Source organism: Manacus vitellinus, unplaced genomic scaffold (genome assembly GCF_001715985.3).
Source record: "Manacus vitellinus isolate BGI_N305 unplaced genomic scaffold, ASM171598v3 scaffold_4_pilon, whole genome shotgun sequence".
Lineage (NCBI taxonomy): Eukaryota > Metazoa > Chordata > Aves > Passeriformes > Pipridae > Manacus > Manacus vitellinus.
In genome coordinates this window covers 15,816,160-15,832,781 of record NW_021940604.1, presented here as the reverse complement: position 1 = coordinate 15,832,781, position 16,622 = coordinate 15,816,160, and positions in this window count along the sequence as shown.

Below are 16,622 nucleotides of genomic sequence, written 5' to 3'. Positions count from 1 at the left end.
AAAAGTGTAAAGGCTGTTGTGAAAATAAGTTAGTGAACTTTGGAAAATCATATGAAGTGTGGAAAGAAGCACCAGAGAAGTAGTTCTGAGAACATTAATAACTCTTAGAAGAAATTAATAACTATGTCTTTAGAGTAGGATGTGAATAGTATGGTGTAAGTAATGCGTGGAGCCACATGTTGAACAACAAAGAGAAATCAGAACATTGAATTATCACCTATTCAAGTGTGTACTATCCATTGGGAGCCCCAAATAAGTTGGAGATTATGCGGAAAAAAACCAGCATGCAGTCAAAGACATAATCATACTTTATATGCAAAAGGGTCTATGGAAAAGTTGCACAGTCAGCTTCTGGAATGGCCTTACATTTGAGTACTCAACCTTGCAACTATTTTAATGTCCTTTGATTAGAATTTTGTTTCATAAAAACTCATGTGCACATAAATCTGTGTATATTTCTGCACAAATGTTTATTACACAGATTCTAATTGGGTGATTACATTCTGTTTCTGTAACAAACTAGATTTTTTCCTATTCAAGCTTTACTTTTAATAGACCCTTGAGGCCTAATCCAGGCTTGAATTTTACTAGTCAAGCATGATTATAACAGTCTTTTCACCACAAGTGTTAATACTGTTATAAATTATTTGGGATTAGCATTCAATATAGTTTGTACTAAGTTTCTTAATTAAATAAGTTGGCTTTTTTAGTGTTTTGACTGCTAAGATTTTGTCCTGTAGCTAGTGGTACATTGTGTCTGCCAGATTACATTTCCTGGACAATTTGAAGTCTCTAGTTGCAGGTTATTACTATAATTCTCCCCTTCAGCATGTACAGGTTAAAAAAAATGAGCTGTGAGATGTCAAGGTAAATGTACATTCCATACTATTGCCATGTTTATTTGTGGATTCTGCAAAAAAGGTGATTCACATGACATACTGAATGATTTTAAAAGCCACACTAAAAGTTCACGCAGGATTTCAATATAGATTGGCTTGGAGCAGAACAGCAGCTTGTCTGCAGCTTGAAATAGTGTCAAATAAAGGAAACAAAAGTTGTTCTGTGTTTGTGTGCGTGTCTCGGGGGTGCTAGTCTGCCTTCTGCTTTTCTAAGTGCAGTACAGATGGAAAGAGCCCAATTTGTGCAGGTGATGCAGAAGAAAGTGTGGGCACCCCATTACAAAAAGTAATTCAGAGCTAAAAAAAAGAAATTTTTAAATGGCTGCTGCTGGAGGGGGGCTTAGCCAGAGAAAGGCTCATCCTGTCCTTGTGTTGAAAACATTGCAATACCATCTTTTGCCAAGTTGTTGTAACTGCCAGTTATTGCGCAGCTTGCCAGAAATGCAGGAAGGCTTTCCATCTAAGTCAAAGAAAGGTTAGCAATGGGTATTTCCATACAGTTTTATTCCCCGTGTTAGAGAACTCCCAACCAGTATGTCTTAAAAAAAAATGTATAGTACATGTACAATGTTTTGATGTTTAGAAATTGACAAGATTCCTTGCAGTGACTGCAATCTCCACTTGAAACAGGTTCTGAAGAACATGGAAATCTACTCTGACTAGAATTGTAACAAACTGAAATTTCTATTTTGCAGAGTATTCTGCAAAGTCTAAATTTGCAAGCTTCAAAGGCAGAAAATTCAAATTAAAATTGTAATACAAAATTAAAAACCATAATCAAGCTTTAAAAGACATTTTACTGTAACCTATAAATATGCTTTTGAAACCTGAAGCTTAATCTGAAATTAAAAATAAGTGTTCCATTCGCGAAATGAAATTTGTTCTGAAAGTGTTCACTGCTGTAAGAAGTTTCATTATTGATACCATGCCTTTCTCTGTAGTTTTTTCAAAATTGTATTTATTTTCCAATGGAAAATTGTTCAGTCAAAAACTTTTTAATCTGTTCACATTGTACCATCCTTTTATCTAATAAATGTATTTCTTTGATATAGATATTAATTTCTAACAAGGAAGAGGAAGTCTCTTTCTGAGTATATAAGCATTCATCAAGTTATGCAGGACTAACAGTTCTGCACTGTGATGTACTTGAGCACAGTTTTCTCAGTCCTACCAAACTCTATGACAAGATTATAAGATAAAAATATATACAAAGTCCGGTTTTCATCACAAATATTTTATTTTCCCGTAAAAAGAATGGACCAAAAGAAAAAAAAAAGTATATTAATTATGGGTGCCTGAGAACAGAATTCCCCATTTCAGATTCACAAGACAGGGAAAATACGAAAGTGGTGGCCTGCACCCAGGCTTGAAGTCCTGGGTTTGTTCAAAAGCACGCACTCCAGGGTTTCTGCATTTCCCAAAACTCCTCTTTGAATTTTTAGCTATACTATAAGATAAGTTAGAGCTTTTGCGACAACTCTTAGCATCTTGGCTCTTGTCTTCTTTTCTGCCTAGTAAGGCCTATAAGGCCTGGAAGCTCATATCTGAAGCTGGAAGGTAGAGTTGGAAAACATGGGTCTTCCTGTAAATTGGCAGAAATTGAATAATCTTCATGAAACAATTTCACTGAATCAGTATTCTCCTACAGAAGGACACAGACCATAGAACCTCCAGTGCCATCTTTCTTCTGTGGCATAGATGTTTTGACAAAGCTGTCTGCTGAAGTCGTTTTACAGCAGGTGAGCTACAATTAGCCAAATGTTTCAGTGCTCCAAATATACCTCCCTGGCTCTGTCAGATGTGGTTGACTAGAAAAAGATAGGACCATTTTTAGAACTCAATATTGCAAACCAATGGTGGATGGAAAAGACTATGGAGAGGCATGTCAGTGTCAGATGAGTGATTAGCTCAGTGAATGACATACTTCAGAGTTGGCAAGTGAAAGTTAGGGCTCATTCAGAGGCATAATTTGAGTTTACCATATACAGTGCTGGGTTCTAACTGAGCAGTTAAGACCTAATGATGTCAAGAGATTGTTCAATGACTGCAGCAGGAACTGGAAAAACAAGCAGGGTGTTGGAATGTTTAAACAGACAGAAAGTAGTGCTATGTTACACATAAGTCAGTTATAACCACCCAGCTGGAATAAGACATTCCATTCTGGTTGAAAAAGATAATTCATAAAATAGAGTAGGTATATAATAGACTCATAGAATCTTAGAATGGCTTGGGTTGGAAGGGACTCTGAAGATTATCTACTTCCAATCCCTCTGCTGCAGGCATGGACACCTTTCACTTAGACCAAGTTGCTCAGAGCGCCATCCAACATGCCCTTGAACACTTATAGGGATGATGCATCCACAACTTCTCTAGGCAACCTGTTCCAGTGCCTTACCACCCTTACAGTAAAGAATTTTTCCCTAATACCTAATCTAAACCTACTATCAGTTTGAAACTCTTGTCCTGTCACTACATGTTCTTGTAAAGAGTCTCTCTTCATCTTTCTTATAGGCTCCCTTCAGGTACTGGAAGGCTGTAATTAGGTCACACAGAAGCCTTCTCTTTTCCAGGCTGAACAATTCTAATTCTCTCAGTCGTTTCTCGTAGGAGAGGTGGTCCATCCCTCTAATCATCTTGGTGGCACTCCTCTGGACTCTCTCCAACACATCAATGTCCTTCTTTTGCTGGGGACCCTAGAGTGGGATGCAGAATTCCAGGTGGGTCTCACCAGAGCAGAGTAGAGGGGGAGAATCACCTCCCTCAACCTGCTGGCCATGCTGCTTTTGATGCAGCCTGGGATATGATTGGCTTTCTGAGCTGCAAACATGCATTGCCAGCTCATGTCCAGCCTCTTATCCACCAGCATTCCAAAGTCCTTCTAAGCAGGGCTGCTCCTGATCTATTCATCTGTCAGCCTGTATTGATATCAGGAGTTGTCCCGACACTTTGCACCTGGTCTTGTTAAACTGCATGAAGTTCCCATGAACCCATTTCTCGAGCTTGTCTAGGTCACTGTGGATGGAATCCCATCCTTCACATGTGTCAACTGCACCATTCCACCTGGTGTCATCTACAAATTTGCTGAGGGTGCACTCAATCCCTTTGTTTATGTCATTAATGAAGATATTAAATAGCACTGGTCCCAGTACAGACTCCTGAGGGACACCACTTGTTACTGATGTCCATCGGGACTCTGAGCCATTGACCACTACCTTCTGGATGCGAACGTCCAACCAATTTCTTATCCATCTAACAGTCCACCAACTGAATCCATTTCTCTCCAATTTAGAGAGAATTTTGCAGGGGATCATGTAAAAGGCTTTACAGAAGTCCAGATAAATGACATTTGTAGCTTTCGCTTGTCCACTGATGTAGTCACTCCATCGTAAAAGGTCACTAAGTTTGTTTATATGAAGAAGGTTACTAGGTTGGTATATGAAGGGAGGCTGAGTAAAAAAAAAATTCTATATAAAGACTCAACGTATTAATTTATAAAGGATTAGAGAAAAAAATAATAAAATGTAGGTACACATAGGGAAGATAAAACACTCTCTCACGCCTAAATTTGTTATTGTATAAGAAAAAATGGATAAATGAAAGAAAATAAAGAACAAAAATGTACTTTTCTAAAATACAAATTTTGTAAGCACAGACTATGTGTGAATCTCATTTTCACAGGCAGAATAGAATTGAGGCCACTATCTTAATATAGTTTTTAAATGAATTAGACATTTCCATGCTTCTTTTGCCTTTGTATTTTATCAAATAAAGATTTTGCAAGCAATATGCCTTTCAGGCTTAACAGTTAAGAAGAAACATCCCCGATAGGCAGATTATTCCATAGTTGTTCATTACTTTCCCCAAGGCATCCTGTCATGCTCTCTGTTTGAGACAGGCTACTGGAATTAACCAGTGTTACAACTTGTTAATAAAAGTACACTGTGCAGTATTTTCAATGTAGCCTTTTTAGATGGCATTAGAGTGGCTATGTTTAAGCTCTTTACAGACACTGTAACTTAAGCTTAAAGACACATACAGGCATTCCCATAAATTCTTGCCATGCCTCCTATCAAACATGGCATTCTGCTCTAGTTCACTCACTACATATCAGAAGCAATACAGAAAACAAGAAAAAGGTTTAACAGACAAAGGAAATGTAACTCAACATAAAGTAAAAAGACTGGCTTCACAGAATCGCAGAATATGCCAAGTTGGAAGGGACCCACAAGGACTACTGACTCCAGCTCTTAACCCTGCGCAGGACCATCCCCAAGAGTCACATTGTGTGTCTGAGAGTATCATCCAAAAGCTTCTTGTACTCTGTCAGGCTTGGTGCTGTGACCACTTCCCTGGGGAGCCTGTTCCAGCACCCAACCACCCTCTGGGTGAAGAATCTCTTTCTAATATCCAACCTAAACCTACCCTGACACAACTTCAGGCAGGGTCCTGTCACCAGTCACCACAGAGAAGAGATCAATGCCTGCCCCTTCTCTTCCCCTCAGGAGGAAGTTGTAGACTGTGATGAGGTCTCCCCTCAGTCTCCTCTTCTCCAGGCTGAACAGACCAAGTGACCTCAGCCGCTCCTCATGCAGTTTTCTCTCAAGGCCCTTCACCATCTTCACTGTGTTGCCTAAAAGACCGAGGAAAAAAACTCCAGGCCCAATTAGGTAGGAGATAAGATAAGAAAGCAGAAAGCTTTAATGAGCCACCGGGCTCCAGGAATACAGCCGCCTGCACGCCCATTCAACCCAGGTGCTACGATTTTATAATGATGTCCATCCAATCCCCGCTTGTCCACCCCCCAGTTCTGCCCCATTCCGCCCCTCGGCACACCCCTTCGGGAATTGAGTCTGGGGGAGTTTGGGACCCCTCTTTCATCATCTTCCTCTTCATCAAAGGACATGCAGCCCTTGGAGGCCCTCCAGAGTCTCGACCTGAAGGTCGTTGTGCCCATGTTTACATTCCTTGGGGCGGGTATTAAGGTACTTTCTGCAAATCGACATTGAAAAGACTAAACAACTAATGGACTTAACAGAATTTTGATATGGGAAAGGGGTAACAGTGTTGGGAAAATGTGTAAACTACTGTGCTAAAGGGTGAGGGATATAATGCAGCTACTTTAAAATCTACATTCACTAAAGTCTATAAAAACTAAAAAATCAAAAACTCTAAGGCAACAACTGCCCTCCATTGGATGCTGTCTGTAGTTTAATATCTTTCTTACATTGTGGTGCCCAAAACTGCACACAATATTCAAGGTGGGGCCACACCAGTGCAGAGCAGAGCAGGACAATCACCTCCCTCGACTGGCTCGTGATGCTTTGCCTGATGCACCCCTATATCATTCTTCCCATTTATGAATCTTCAACTCAAAATTAATTTTGAACTCTAAAAAAGGTTCTCAATTTTTTTATAAATGAAAAGGTCATTTTTAAAAGGTGATTGTTTTAGCACTTCTTTTTCTTTAAACTTAAGCTGAGAAAATAAAAATATTATTCATCTGAAACATCAAGACAACCAAAACATTCAAAAACATCATGAAGCATTTAAGATACTTATGATTAATTAGCCAATCTATTGATGAGACACTGAAGAGCAGTCAGAAATATTTGAAGTGTGCTTAATTAATAGTTTTTATGATCCCTCGTTTCTTCAATGTTTGCCATTTTAGGCTGTGAAATCAAAGATTTACAAGTTTGTTACAATTTACACATTTAATTTTCCACTGCTCATGTGGGCTTCTACACAAGAGCATAAACTGCTGTGGTCTGTACTCAGGAAAATAAAGTCTCAACCTTGTTCATGCTCCAGTATTAGATATAATATGTAACATTTGGAATGATATCCTACCTTTCTGAAGTTTAAGGTGTTATCTTATCTTTCTATTTACTAGGTCTGATAGTTCTTTCTTCTTTAACTTGTCCAATCTCCCCTTGTATTCATCTAAATATTTATCGTCCATATACTTCTGAAGAAGTAGTTCCACAACTTAACTGCATATTTCATCAGAATCTCCTCTGGCTTGCTATCTCCTACGTTTCATTTGATACACCCTAGTTCTTGTATTTGGAAAGAGGGTGAAAGACATAACTGTTTCTGCTGTGGTATGACATAAAGCAAATTAAACAACTCACTCTTTCTTTTCTCTGACAGAATGTGCAGTTCTGAAAGGAAAGATGGAAGTTATTTCACAACTTTTAATCTGAAATTATCACTGCTAAGAGAATTTTGCCATATTATTGGTGATGCAATAGGACCCTGCAACTTCCTTTTACTTAAAAGAAACTGGTTTTAAAGTTTCCAAAGTACTTGTTTTAATTATAATGCAGAACTTTTCTTTAGAGACAATTGATAATATGGAAACTAGATTTATTGAAATGCATTGAGCATGGGCAGGAGTTCTGCTGCACCCAGACCCTTAGCTCTTGTTACTGGTTTCCTGAGCTCTTCTGTCAACATACTGGTTCTTCCTAATTACTTACCTGGAGGCCTCAGATTTTCCTGAAGTTTTGCAAAGGCCAGAGGCAGATAACACTCTCTTTAGCATTTCATGTAGGTGGACAAGGGAATAAATTTAAGTTTTGAAACACTTTAGATCAACACCTTTAGTATCAAGGTGTTTGTAGTCAGTTGACACCTTTCACTAGCGTAATCAGATCACCAGCTGTGGGACCATGGCAGAAGGTGGTGTGACAGTGGAGAAGGGAAAGAACAGTCTAGGGACAAAATCAAACTGCCATACAAGCTCTCCAGTGTGTGTGACAAATAACTAAAGTGGGATGCCATAATATTATGGCAGACCAATAAGAACTGGATACAGATATCCACCCATGCAGAATTCACAATGTGGTGTGGGGTTTAGAACTAGAATAGTCTCTCAAAATTGAGTGTGAGTCCTTCCACCAACTCTAATGAAAATTGAATGAGACTACTCTTCAGCAAGTGTTTAAGACCAAGCCTAGTTTTCAGGCACATGAGTAGTTGATTTCAGAGACCTGGTACATGTGTAAATACCTTAGAGAATTGAGGTTATATTGAATTATACACTTTCAGGACTAACTAGCGTGCAAAAAACATTAAATCTAATCAAAACAACAATATGAAAGTAGCAGACTTTAGTTTCATTACATTTTTTGCTAATATGCTGCATTTAATTTCTCCATTTCCTTTCAGGCAAATCTTCCTTAAAACTCTTTTCTAATACTCAAATGTATCATGAAAAGGTTAATATTATTTTGACAGAATTAAATATCCTCTTAGGGGTTTAAAAGGAAGTATGTTTCAAAACCAAAATACAAATGATAGAGAACCCAGTCTTTATTTCCCCAAAAGATATATGCTGGATTTTCTGTCAGCTTGATTTTGAACTCCTAAGAAATATCAAAGATATACATTGTAAAACCTTAGCAGAGGGGGAGGGGGGATGTTTAGTGCCTGTTTTTATGCTACCTGCATTTATTTATGTTGTAACTAAACAATGGAGTACAGTATCTCTAATTATTCAAATAGGCACATTTGCAGTTATAATGCATTTTTTCACATGCAAAACTATTATTTAAAAATAAAAGGGAAGAAATAAAGTCTTTATGGCCTTAAATTAAAAATACCAGATAATACGATAGAGCAATTTAGAATTGTCAGAAAGAAATAAAGGCTTTTCTTTGATTTTGCTGGTCTTAAGTTGATCTAAAAGTATCAGCCAACTAGTAGCAACTAAATTTAAAACAGTAAGGGTGATTCTATTAGTCTGTCTTTTTTTTTAATAAGAAGTCTTAAAATTAAAATTACGTCTTCTAGTTGATTTAAAATGGTGGAACAAGATGTCTATCTTTTACTCCCTCTGGGAAGCCTTCACCTAGCAGAAGTCAACAATTTCTATTCCATCTTTTTTTCTGTCTGTCAGGGTATACTGGTGTATTAGTTTCAATGCTCTGATTGAGCTTGTACCTGATCCTGTGCTACAATGCTGTATTACAGCAGCTCTAAAGCTGCTCTAAAATGCATAACATAGTAGTGTTTGCTAGAGAAATTCAAATGCTAGAAGTTAATAGTTTCTAGTTTTCCAACAGTGTAATTTTATGCAGTGACAGCAACATAAAACTTGAAGAACACAGCAGTGGTTCAAGCCCTCCTCATAATTAAATTTGTAAGACATAGATGCTGAGTAAATGGGGATTCACACATTGCTCATTCAGTTTAGAGTAAAAATTTCCACTGAATTTAACTTTCCATAGGTAGTTATTAATTGTAGGTGGTCTCAATTTCTAGAGTTATTTTACAAAAAACCTGGAATTAACATGTTCATTGTTAGGTCCCATTTAATTACAGTTTTATATTGTTTACTAACCATCTGGGCATCGGATTAGATGCTATAACCATCATTTGGTTTGAGATTCTTTGCTTACGCTAACTGTTTGTTATAAAAGATAATGACTTGGAAGTGAAAATATGCAGCTCACATGGGTAGCACAAGCCATTGTTTTAGCTAGCCTTGCTGTTCTTTGTATTCTGATCCTTTGTTTTCAGAAGAGGAATAAACCCTCAAAATCTCACACTCTACAAAGAACCTGATGTACAGTGTGTGAGAGTTTCCTGGTCTTTGTACTCTCTTTATGACCAAATGTGCAAGAGGAAAACAAAGATAAAACCTTTATTTTCTCCTGAGCATTTCATGTTCATAGAGTCTAATAGCCAATTAAGATAAAAGGAAATATTTGATGGCTAAAATCCAGTAATGTTATCTGTCTCAGGTCAATTTGATATTTATTATGTTGCTTCCTCTTCAGCAATTTTACTACAAGGGACAATTTAAGCATTTAAAGAGAAGAAGGACTGATCTGTTTCTATCTTGAATAGTTTTTGATTTTTTTTTTACTTAGGTGATACTTTATCATTACAGCAGTAAGATTTATTTATGTTCATAGATGCTCCATAGAAAAGATTTATCTATATAGTAAGGACTTTATTAAGACTGATAATGACCTCCTGAAGAATTATTATTATTTTAAATAATTTAACACTATTGAATTGTTGGATTCTTCTTTCTAGAACTATGAGTAAAAAAGGGGGCAAAGCAGTTATACTTTCTTGTATGTGCATATATTCTGTTATATTAATGCAGGATTATTGAATAACTTTGAAAATTCAATAAGAATACCTAAGCTGTCAGAAACATGTCTAAGTCGTCAGCAATGATAATGATGTAGACTCATGAAGAATCAATAACTAGTGAAAGCTTTGATTTTTACTGAAATAATTTCTCTCAGTCATTGCAAATACTTGGATGGCCAGTAGTCAAAAGTATTTTTTTGATAGACCAGTGTACTAAAAAGGAAAAATAACTGTTAGTAATTGATTTTATCAATGATTAAATAAATATTTTATACTGTTCCTGAGAGTAATTTTTCTTAAAAGTCTTGTAAAAATACAACTCACTTTTCTAAGTAAAAGCAGCAAATCAGGTTAGAATTAATAGCTGTACTTGGTGACAACCACAAACTGCTCCTTTTGAAGTCCAAGCAGGCATCTTCACTGCGTCTGATATTACTGCTCCATACCATCTTTTATGGATAACGACTGGCAAGGAGAAGCCATCTTTTTGCATTCCCCTTCCTTTCAACCAGTAAATAGATGGTAAATGCAAAACTGACCTGAGCTATTTATCGTGAACTTTTGCCAGTTGAAACAGTGAATGTATCTATTTAAGTACCTTCATATCACTGTCATTTAAGGCATTGATTAGATTGTGATAAATAACTGGTTTTGGAAATGGTATGGAAAATTACTGTTTTTAAAATCTTTTTATAGCTCACCAAAAACTTGTTTGTCTCATGTATTTTAGTTGTGTAAAATCCAGAGAAGACTATGACATACCTTTTTTTTTTTTTTTTTTGCTAGTAGACTTTTCTTGGTTTCAAAAAGCACTTGCAAGTTATCGTGATGAAAGAATTAGAATCACTAACAGAAAAAAAATACCAGCATACACAAAATCCATAGACCCTGACCTGTCGTCTCTGGAAGCGGGGAGTGTACATGAGAGGAAGGGTCCCTGCCCACTGCTGCTGTTCTTAGACTGTTCTCTCAGCATCAGCTAAAGACCACTGTCCAATCAGGGATAATAAGATAGGCAGAGCTTGGTCTAGATACTTTACAATTGTGTCTAATTATGCCTTATTCAATATAGGCCTGAAGAAAATCTCAGGGAAATTATCAGAAAGGTCGTTGGGGAAAAAAAAGTGAAACCTTCTCCTTTTAATGCTCTACAGAGGTCATCATAATCTTTGGTAGAAATCTTACAGGTAAATGCTTCTAAACAGGAGACTGTCTTAAAATCCCTCGAAGTATCTATCGTCTCCATTAGCTTTTGTGGATTCCGCAAATATTCTTCAGCTCCTGTCCCTTTAAAACTATAGAGTTTACAAAAATTAAAACGTATCTTTGCCCTGTACATAGCTGGAAATGTCTCTATTACTGTTTCATTATGGACCTAGAATTCCCTGCCCACCTTATTCCATACAAACGAGGATGTGTTCTAGTATTCAGCATTCTCAGTCATCCTTGAAAATATTCCCTACTTAAACCAGATTCCTAGTCCTGCCTTTTCTCAGGTTCTCTTGCACAGTCAAAATAGTTTTTAACTGGTTAAAATCCTCTTGCTCCTGTAGTTTGCATTACATGTGTAGTTTAATAGTTCAGGTCTGATTTACAAAGGCACCTCTGCTGTTTCCCATTACAGACTGAAAAAGAAAATGTGTTCAGATAAATTTTTGTAAATATAATAATTAAATAATTCATATATGTAATCCATGAGTTGGAAACTCTGGCTTCTGTCCTATAAATACAGATGTCATTTCACATGCATGCCTTTCATGTGTTATGCTTCAATGATTGCATTCTTATTTCAAAATATTTCTTGATTCTTGGACAAAGAAAGACTCAGTGCTTCTGTCTAATTTTCTATCAAGTATAAATGAATTATTTTGGGTGTATTCTTTTTATTCTATCACTTGTGCTTATTAATACTGACTTATGAGAGCAGAGCCTGTGAACAAGACATTTGCAACATGTCTGTCTTGCCCACCTCTTACACAGGGTTTTTACACATTCCTTTCTAAATCACTTCTCTTGATACAGCAGGACTGACAAATATTTTGTTTCTCTTTCGATTTTGAAGGACAGGTCCTCATGCACACTTAGTGTTAGTCTATGTCTTTGTGAGATACAGAATGGCCATGGTACTGTTTCTCCTCATGTACTAAGGATTGCCACAGGAGCAGTGGAGTGAACACGTTCAGTTCTGTGCTAGAGGGCTCTTGCAGGTCTTGGTTAGCAAGGCAAGGGAAGAGTTTTCATGCACTAATATTTAAGTCCTCTGTGTTTTTGTGGGTCTGCTGATAGTGAGTTCTGTAAGCCCTACCTGAAAAAAATTCGTCTCTTCTACTCAGGTTTATACACAGGTTAATCACAGCTTTATGCAAAGCCCACAGCCCCCAGAGAAAAGTGACATTTTACAGGCAGACTTGCTTTCATTCCCTCTGCGGTGTTGAACATTTTGCTTTAATTAGAGAGCAGAAGCTTAACTCAAGGCAGCATCACTTTTTATTTATGTATGGGGTTTTTTTATGAATGCTCTGTCAGTATTTCATCAAACTTATATTTACACTCATGCAACAGAATCCCATTGCAAAAGGTAGTATATGAACATGGTGTGAAAATATTGCCTTTACTCAAAGAGGTTATAAGACCTCTTATAACCTCTTGTTGCTACAAACAGTGGGCAAGTGGGTTGAAACAACAAGATGGAGCTGCTCAGATGAAGGGATGGCATTATCAGTCCACTGGTAACAATCACTGTCTCTTGGCAATGAGTTTCAAGGAGGGACTTAAAAAAAAAGCTTAGAGAGGTACCTTTGTGAATGCTTATGGTGAACTCCTATTAGACAGTAGAGACAACTTTGAAGACTTTGTATATTTGAAACTACAACTTTTAGCAATGCCAGTATCATAATTTGATCAGTACAATTTAGGATTGTACTGCCTCCGTACAATCCTAAACATCCACTGGTCAGATTATGTGACCAATACATCTGTTCTAGAACAAGCAGCAATCACAAATATTGAAGCCCATTTGCTGAGAACACAGCTGTGCTGGGCAGGGCATGTCTCAAGGATGAAGGACCACTGCCTTCCTAAGATCTTACTTTATGGTGAACTTGCCACCGGCTGCCGCAAGAGAGGAGCCCCGAAGAAAAGATACAAGGACTCCCTGAAACAACATCTCAGCCTTGGCCATATTGATCAACATAACTGGTCTACTCTGGCCTCCAGTCGGGAGGTCTGGAGACACACCATCTATAACACTGCTCTTTCCTTTGAGAAAGCACGCAGGATCACTCTCGAGGAGAAAAGACAACGCAGAAAGAATCATGCCTTGCAGAATATACCACCTAAGGAGTCTTTCTCCTGTGCCTTTTGCAGCCAGATGTGCCTATCTCGTATTGGCCTTTTTAGCCACCAAAGCGCTTGTAACAAATGTGGGTAGAGCCCTTCCCAAATCTTCGTTCGTGAAGCCTAGCCATGATGAATATCTATAATGCTTTGAAAATTGAATGAAGACAAATCAAATAAAGCTTATGCTTGAATGGACTGGAGTGGTTAACACAGCACTGATTAATGTAGTACACTGGGAAAATGATCATTGCAAAACCAGTAGATATTTGAAGGATGCAATTGGCTTTGTTTGATCAAGACTTTAGTTCCTCTCTGGAAAGCTTTTCATTGTTGTGAAAAGGGTCTCTGCTAAATCATGCATGAAATGTAGGAAAAAACTGCATACCATTTTTTAATCACAAGTCAAATAACTTTTTATCACTGTTCAAATAACTGTTCTTATTTCTGTTTTCTTTCAAATCAAACATCAGTTATTTTCCTGTGTTACTTAAAAACATCCAATTATTGTATTTAGATTTTCCCCTCATATTTGTACTGCATTATGATTAAGGCTATAACAACAACTTCCTTTTCATTCAGCTGTTCCTCCAAGATCATACCTTCATAAAGCTTTTTTTGACATACTTTAGAGGAGAAGTAATTTTCTGGCATACTACTTTTCATTGAGGCATTGTGCTCTCTTTCATTGAGGTAAACAATTTGTATTGAATTTAGCAAGTTGTTTTGACTACTAGGATTTGAAAAAGTGAAAACAAAAACTGCTCTAGATCTTTAGAACAAGCTATTCCCATTTCTTGTCTCAAAATATTTTTTTCTGAAGTTAAGCATTATTTCTCTAGTATTTAACAAAAAAAGTGAGATTCAGATTAAATCAAATGAAATATTTTCTTGACATTTTCTTTTAATTCTAACATTTGTTTTTGCCTCATTTGTTTTTTAGGTGGTTTTTATTTTCAAAATTTATTATAAAATAGAGTTTTGAGCTGTCAGTGTGACCATGGCTCAAAATTAACATTGTGTGCAGAATTGCTTTATATATTGTCTAGATTCCTATTGTATGAAATATCTTTGGATACTACACATTAGGGAAGATAAATATAATACTTCTCTAATGTTCACATACTCCTTTAATTTAAGCTTTATGTACATTCTGGATTTTGGTTGACCTAGAAGTTGTATAAAGCAATGCAAAGCGCTTGTTTATCAACTATTTATTTTTATCTTCCTATCTTTCTGTCATGAGAATTCCTTTGCTAACCCCAACAATAAGAGTACTGCATAATTTTTAAACTTCATTCACCACCATATGGGATATATATTAGCCAAAACTGTCAAAGGAAAAAGTGTAAATTTATTACAGAACTGCTTTTGTAAGCATGAAATGTATTTAAGAATTTTATAGGACTAAGGGATTTTTTAAATAGTATGAAAAAATTAAATCAGTGTAGACCTGAGTACTATTTCTCATGGTGTAACCCACACGCTACTAATAACTATATAAAAAATTATTCAGTCATGATACAAGTCCACCTCACAGCTCTGCAACAAGAAAGCAAGCACTATTCTCTTTGTTTTTAAAGCATACACATTAACTCCAAGTTATTCTCTTGTGCCAAATACAGTATTGCTGCAAAAGCTCTTTGAAGTAGCAGTGTCGCCCTCTTTGCTATTTTTTGCTGTCTGTGAAGATAGTTCTGCTGCTTCTAAGCAGTGCACATTTCTAGAGTTGATGTAGTGGGAATACGGAATGCCATGTCTGATTCATTAGTTGCAATTACTTATCATTATTCATTATTTATTTTGATTTATAATGGATAAAAAGAACCTACCCAGGGCCATTTTAACATGAATGATAAATGGAGTCTCATAAAACGATTAAACTGGCAACTGCTGCTTGTCTCTTAAGTGGACAGTAATTGATGTAAGATTGAGAAATTCCAAGCAATGCTTGCCTCAGTCTTTTTTTATGCAATTCTAATTACAAAAGCTGGCCAATCTTCCCCAAAGCTAGGGAACTTTTGGGAAATTTGTAAAAAATGATGAAAAAGCAAATTAAGACCTCATGGAAAATTTTCTCAACACAGACAGCAAAACTTATTCTTGAACACCAGCAGTCAATTCAGTTTAGAGTCTGCAGGGAACTAAAAACATGTCAGGGAAAGGTTTGAGGGAAAAATGCTTTGATTCTTGTTCAGGGTATCTGTCAGAAGATCTAGAACCTCTTCTACAAACTGGAAATGATCTTTCATGATACTAATATAGAACAGCTACTTTGAATAATTAAAATGCCCCACCAAGAACAGGAAAGGACGTTAGCTGTTGCAATGTCAGGACATAGTTAAATACTATACTGGAAAAAATAATAATACACACACATTTTTCATCAGTTCATATCAGATTTATACTGTAAAGTATGTCTATAGTAAATTGACTTTGATTCTATTGCTGTTGATCATGTAGATGTTACAGCATTTGAATTTCTGTCTACCTAATAATGCTATTAACTTTGCTGTCCTCTGTAAAACAAAATCTAGGAAAGTCTTTCAAATACAAACATAAGCGAACATAATGGGTCTTAAGGTCACCAAGAAAGCAATTCTAAATATCTTCGATTCCAAGATAAAAAATGTAGTTTACCTATCATTATGCAAGTATTCTTTCTCTCTTAGGAACAAGAAGAATTTATTGAAAGGGGCTGCCTGCCTACCCTATGGCAAGCATATCCTTATTACATGCTTAAAGGAAATCAGCTCTTTTTTGTTGGTTCCAGTGATTTGCGAGTGCAGCAGTTCTTTTTATTGTGACTCTCAATGTGTCAGGAGTTATCCATGACAGATAGTCTCCAATGAAGCCAACCCTCAGTATTTTCTGCCATTTTACGTGCTGGAGGTCTTCATGTTTGTGACTTGAAGAGAAAAGAAATTTAGATCTGCACTAGGGAGTCAGTCTAGTTGTAGGTAACAGAAGTTTGAGTATTGTTATTTAGTATGTCTTGCAAGGGACAGCATAGCTCCTTGTGCTTCCCTGAGTCCTTCTGTTGCCACATGTGGTCTTCAAATGACAACTGTAGGAGCCACAAAACAAAAAAATGGTGTCTTGTTAATGAAGATTATCTGTCTATGTACCCACATTACCTATATACAAGCCATTAAAAGATTTCTACTCAGCCACCTAGGAAGGCAGTATAACTTTAGCATGCTAGTGAATATATGTAAGTATAGTACTAATTGTTCTATCAGCTGTAGCACTAATGAGTGTGTCTGGTTTCCTACT